A 6,000-nucleotide genomic window follows, 5' to 3' on the forward strand; every position below is an offset into this window, starting at 1 on the left:
TTTGAGTTGTTCCAATGCTATGTTTTCCACTGTTTTCTTTAATCATGTCTTGGGAATTACCTATATATATATATATATATATATATATATATATATATATATATATATTATCATATGTTAGCTTTAACTGAACAAAACAAATATCAGTTACCAGACAACAAAGGAAAAATAAGATCAAGACAAGAAAAATATAATTTAATTGACACAAAAAGGCAGTACAAAGAACAACAGATTGGATATTTTTGGAAAACCAACATTAATTTAGGTTTCAATAAGGTCAAGAAACTTATCTTTTCTTAAAAACGATGTACTTGATAAATGACATCGTTGTTGCAAATATCCCAGATTGATATTGCTTCTGGTCGTTTGAAAAAACTGTGACACCTTTTCTAATACTCCATCTCTCAATTCACCGTCTGATCTACCAGGAATTGTATATCTAGAAAATCAATTAGATGAACAAACCCTATTATATTAAAGTTTCATATCCGTCTAAGTTTAAGAATAAGGGTAGAGATTATAACCTTTGATTTTCCTCCGATCAATAGATTAAACCTCATCTTTGTCTTGATAAAAAAAAAATTCCTGGTGAGAAAGTTGATTCGTAGATTATTTCGGTAGAACATTAGAAGGTAATCGAAGAACAGAGAGAAAATAGAAAAAAAAATAGAAGATAGGTTCTCGAATTTTACACAGACAAAAAAAATCTTTAGTTAAACAAAAGTAGTTCACTTTACACATTTTTTTCCCGGACTAAATTCTGTTACACGTTTGGGCCTAAACAGATTAGATATTTATATATTAAATTGTATTCTGTTAATTATTGGGCTTGATCCATAAATGAATTTATTAACCCATCCTTATTATCTTATAATTAAATCCATATAATGTTTGGGCCAAATATTTTATTTCTCTGTACATCCAAAATAATTAGAAAGACCTCATATTAATTTGTTAACATAGTTTCATAAATCGATATTACTCATCTATAGTCAACTATAGCATTACCAACAAAACATCTAAAATTAAAAGAAAATAAAATACATCAGGTACAGCATTGAAAATTTGTGCACAGAGAAAAACAACACTACCATGAACGACATATTTTAGTACACCATCACAATTCAAAATATTTATAAATTATATTATATAGATGTCAATTACATATATATATTATATATATATATAATATATAACGCTAAATATAAATTAAATTTAGGGAGAACAATATCCGCGTACAGCGCGGATCCGTATCTAGTTTACTCTTATGATTAACTCTTCAAACAAACCTGAAAGCAATATGGATTTTTAATTTGGATTACACATTGAGATCATGTTTGAGGAATCCGGAAACTCATCTCAAACCACATAACATAGCAAACACAATTCATATGATAATATCACTTAGCAGACATCAAACAAGACTTCCTAGCCTTCTAGACACACTATCCGCTCATGTCCCTCTAGCCTACATGCAATGCCCACCCTTCAGCCCCTATGTGAATGTCGGCTTATGGCCCGGGATCTTGCACTGTCTACTATGCGCTACAGCCACTTGTGCCCAGACTCAACATGTAAGTGCAAGATGCAACCACAATTAAATAATGCAGAAGATAAATCAAGAGATAAGCGAGTACAATCAAACACATATGCATTATTAGAAATCACCCTTAAACAATCTTACAAGACCTTGTTTATCTAGCTTTACACGTCTAGTGTTAACATCCTAATTAACACTCGTTATTGAAGGATTCCTAATCTACCCAACCTTGTCTCTCTCTCACCTGATTCGTCAACGACTGCTTCAAGACGACCAAGAACACTTCCAAAAACTTCTCTCTCTGTAAAACCAGTCTATGTGTCTCTGTCGAATACATACGACCCTCAGACTCTTTGTAGAAATCTCCACGTTTCCAAACCATTTTTACAAGGAAACCATGAATATGGACATTTTTGAGAGATGGAGGGAAAGAAGAGAAAAAGAGTGTGAATTGGAGTCTTTCGCGCAGAACAGTCGACCGGAGCAGCCTGAGTGTCTGCTCCAGCGGCAGAGATAAAAAAAGGAAGTTTCCAAATATTTCGGGATTTGCCCTAGATTTCTTATTTTTCCCTATAGTCGCCCGTGACTCCTATATATATAGTCTCCTATTTATTACTTTAGACCTACCTTAATTTTTACGCAAGAAAATACTTGAGAGAGCGTTGATTTTTGGGCGATTGCTACTTGTAAGGGATAATGCCTCATCTATCTCCTAGAGAAGATTACCCTGAACCCACTGATTTCTATTATCAGAAATCATGCTTCTCTGTTCTTGTGTTATGTCTGAGTAGTCGCCGAGTTAGTTTAGGGTTCTAGGGTTTGGATTCGTGAGCTGAAGCATAAACAAGTCATCTTAAGATTGTCTACATTCATATCTGTTCTTATTTCTTGCATTGAACCGATCACTTAGTGCATAAATTAGGGTTAATCAATTTAGCCAGCCGTTAATTGATAACTTGATATGATTTGAATGAGCTTTGCATCCCTAGTCAGCGAGAGTAGATATTAGGGTGTATTGTGAACATATCGGACTTGATCTCTAAAGCTTGCTAGCGCGTCTTGATCCAAACGAGAGTTTAGGCATCAAGAACGACTTGCAAAGGAATCAATACCACGAGAGTGGGTTGATTCAACCTGAGCGATCCGAGTTTAGATTTGTTATAAACTGAACTTGAAGAATTGCGTGGCTTGCGATTTCCATACCTGATGAAGAAACCCTAGACTAGCGCCTTTAAATCAATTCAAAACAACTTCATCTTGTTACTTGTTATTTACGTTATTGACTTCTTTAAAAACACCCCACTTTGTTTTAGCTTAATTCTGATCCCATAAAGATAAAATGTGAACTGATCCTCTGGAATTGAATCTAAAGATATTACAACTACACTGTTAACTTGACAGTAGACAAAGATCCATTTTTAGTGTATCAGTCATAAATTTGGGGATTCCTCTTGTCTTTTCTCTAAGATAAACACCTGCTCTCCAAGTTTACACGATACAACTTAGCTTCTTGATTCCACATGGTCTCTACCACTTCACACGTCATCTGCTTCAGCGACTACGTCAGCAGGTACTTCAAGGCAGACTATTGACATCTACAAGCTAATGCTTGCATCTTCAATCTCCCCCTTTTAGCTTTGTGTGCCGATCAATCACAACACTCTTCTGGTTCAACAACCACATTTACTCACTTGGAAACTTCCATACTAAATGTGTTTTTCTCCCCACGAGATGTGCACCATACCACACCATGCTTTTCTCCCCCATGAGATATGCATTTTTTTGACCAGAACGTCACCATAACATTCACACAACCACTAAATCGGGTATCCCAAATACCTGAAATATTTTGTGTATATTAAGTATATTTGGGTATTTCAGATATGTATTCGGTAATTCGAATGTGTTTTCAGTAATATGAATATTTTTTGAAGTTTCGGTTCCTCATGTCAGATTTATGGTAGAATTTTGTGTTTTTTGGGAATTTGAATATTTTCAGGTATTTGTTTGTGTTTTCGGGTATTTTTTGTGTTTCGGTATTTTTGAGTTTTTGGGTATTTCATGTCTTTTTCGAGTCCTAAAAATCCCAAACCAATTCATACTAGTTACGTACCCAAAAATTATAGGTATTTTATAGGTATTTGAATCATGGACCCGGACCCCACATGAATCGACCCGAATTTGAACCATAAGATTTTAAATACCTAGTTATGTCCAAATGTTTAGGATCCGAAAACCTAGACCTGAAAGGACCGATTCGTACCCGACCAGGAGACTTGATGCCCATACCTTCTCTCTCCCATTATGTTTTGTGTGCATTTTATAAGAGTTATATTTGTTGAGCTCGTGAGACTAAAGATTTACTTAGTACATTTTGGCTAATTATTTGCAAAGTTTTTTAATAATTTTAAAGCTTATATTAAATAACAAATTTTATTTTGAATCCTTTAATTAAAAAACAATTTAACGTAAAATATATAATTTTCTTTCTTACAAATGGTTTTCGTAAGTGTTTTTATTAAATTTGATTTCGTAAATATTTGGAACTATATAATGTAAGATGACATAGCATTATATAATGTATGAAATATTCTAACTTCTAAATGAGTTTTGAAATCTATTAAAGTTAACAAAATTAGTGGATTTAAATAGCATATCTACAATATTTTTTTTTAAAATATTTTGTAACAATATGTGATATATTTTTTTTTCAAAAGTGAAGTGAAAATATAAGAATATTAAATTTTTGATTTGTTTTAAATTTAGTTGCCTTTAAAAATAAGGTGGCTCAAACGAATGTTATAGTTTTGGTATAAAATTTTCGTAAACAAAATTATTTTGTATAAGAAATAAGAGTTTTGACTAAATTATTGTTAGAAAAATATAAAGTAAATTATATGGTATAATATTTTTGTTTACGATATATAATAAAAAAACAGGATTGCTAAACCACAAAAAATTTGATTTATTGGTATAAAGTTATTATTATTTTATTAAATTGAGAAACTTATTTAAATATATATTATTACATATATATTTGACAAAATCTGATTTCTTTGTTATAAAATTTGGTAACTTAGATAAGATATTTATATAAATTTATGGTCAAATTTAAATGTATACTTTTAACACCTGTTTATTTTGATATATAAATATTATATATTATTAGAATTTCGAAAATCTTGGATAGTTTAACAATTTAAATAATCAAATATTGGTTTAAAACTTATTTTTTTATTGGCTGTTATTTATATATTTGAAATTATCAAACAACCATTTTCGAGAAGTTAAAATAAATAAATAACGAAAATGAGTTTGAAAATGAGTAATATGTTACCACGTAGGATAAAAAAATATTTCTAATATACTAATGTATGATATACTAAAATATAATATACACTTTCTGTTTCAAAATAATACTTGTTTTAAAAAATTTACACTTTTTAATAAATCATATTAAAACTTAGTTATAAATGCATAATTTTTTGTAAGTTTATATATCTTATATTTTTAAACCAATAAAACTTTAAAAATGCAATTAAATGTTTTTGAACTTCACAATTTTTCATTATTAGTTGACAAAATTGCATTAAAAATATAAAAATGTATTTTTTGAAATAAAAGTTTTCTTTAAAATATGCATTTTTTTTAATCGGAGGTTATTGGTTATTGTATTTGGACTGATTTATTTGAAACAAGGAAAAGTAACCAACATATTTAAAAGAATAGAAAAGTACAATAATTACATGAATGCAAAAGCTACACACCTATATGGACAAAATATACTCCCTATTTTAAGTGGTGTTTAAGGTTTTTACACAAAGATTAAAAAAATATAAATTTTTATGTAATTTGTTTTGGTTACATAAAATTGCATTAAATAAAATCAGTCTAACCAATAAGAAAAACATGTAGTATTTTGTAATTGGTTGCAAATTTAAATTGACATTAAATTTTATTTAGAAATTTGAGAACATCACTTATTATAAAACAAAATAAAAATGCTTAAACACCACTTAAAATGGTACGGAAGAAGTACAAAATTTGTTTGCAAATAGTTCTTGGTAAGTTTCTAAAGGGACATACTTATTTAATAGACCAGATATGTCACAAACTTTCTAAAAGATATACAAATATTTATCAGTTACCTAAGTGTAAGAGAAAGATCTTGATAAGATTTGCGTGTTACCGATACTTTTATATGTTATCTATATTATATTATTAAAAGAGAAATATCCATTTGAAAATGTTCGTACTTCATTAATTAAATTTCCTTTTTTTTATTGTCTTTTTCAGTTGCATTTATGAAATATCCTAAAACAAATAAAACTGCTTAATTTATTACTTGTCTTTTCAGTTACATTAATGAAATATGCTTAAATGAATTTAAACTTCCTATTTTATTGTTTGTCTTTTTCAGTTACCTTAATGAAATATCCTTAAATAAATTTGGACATAAT

The sequence above is a fragment of the Brassica oleracea genome, chromosome C4 (genome assembly GCF_000695525.1).
Source record: "Brassica oleracea var. oleracea cultivar TO1000 chromosome C4, BOL, whole genome shotgun sequence".
NCBI lineage: Eukaryota > Viridiplantae > Streptophyta > Magnoliopsida > Brassicales > Brassicaceae > Brassica > Brassica oleracea.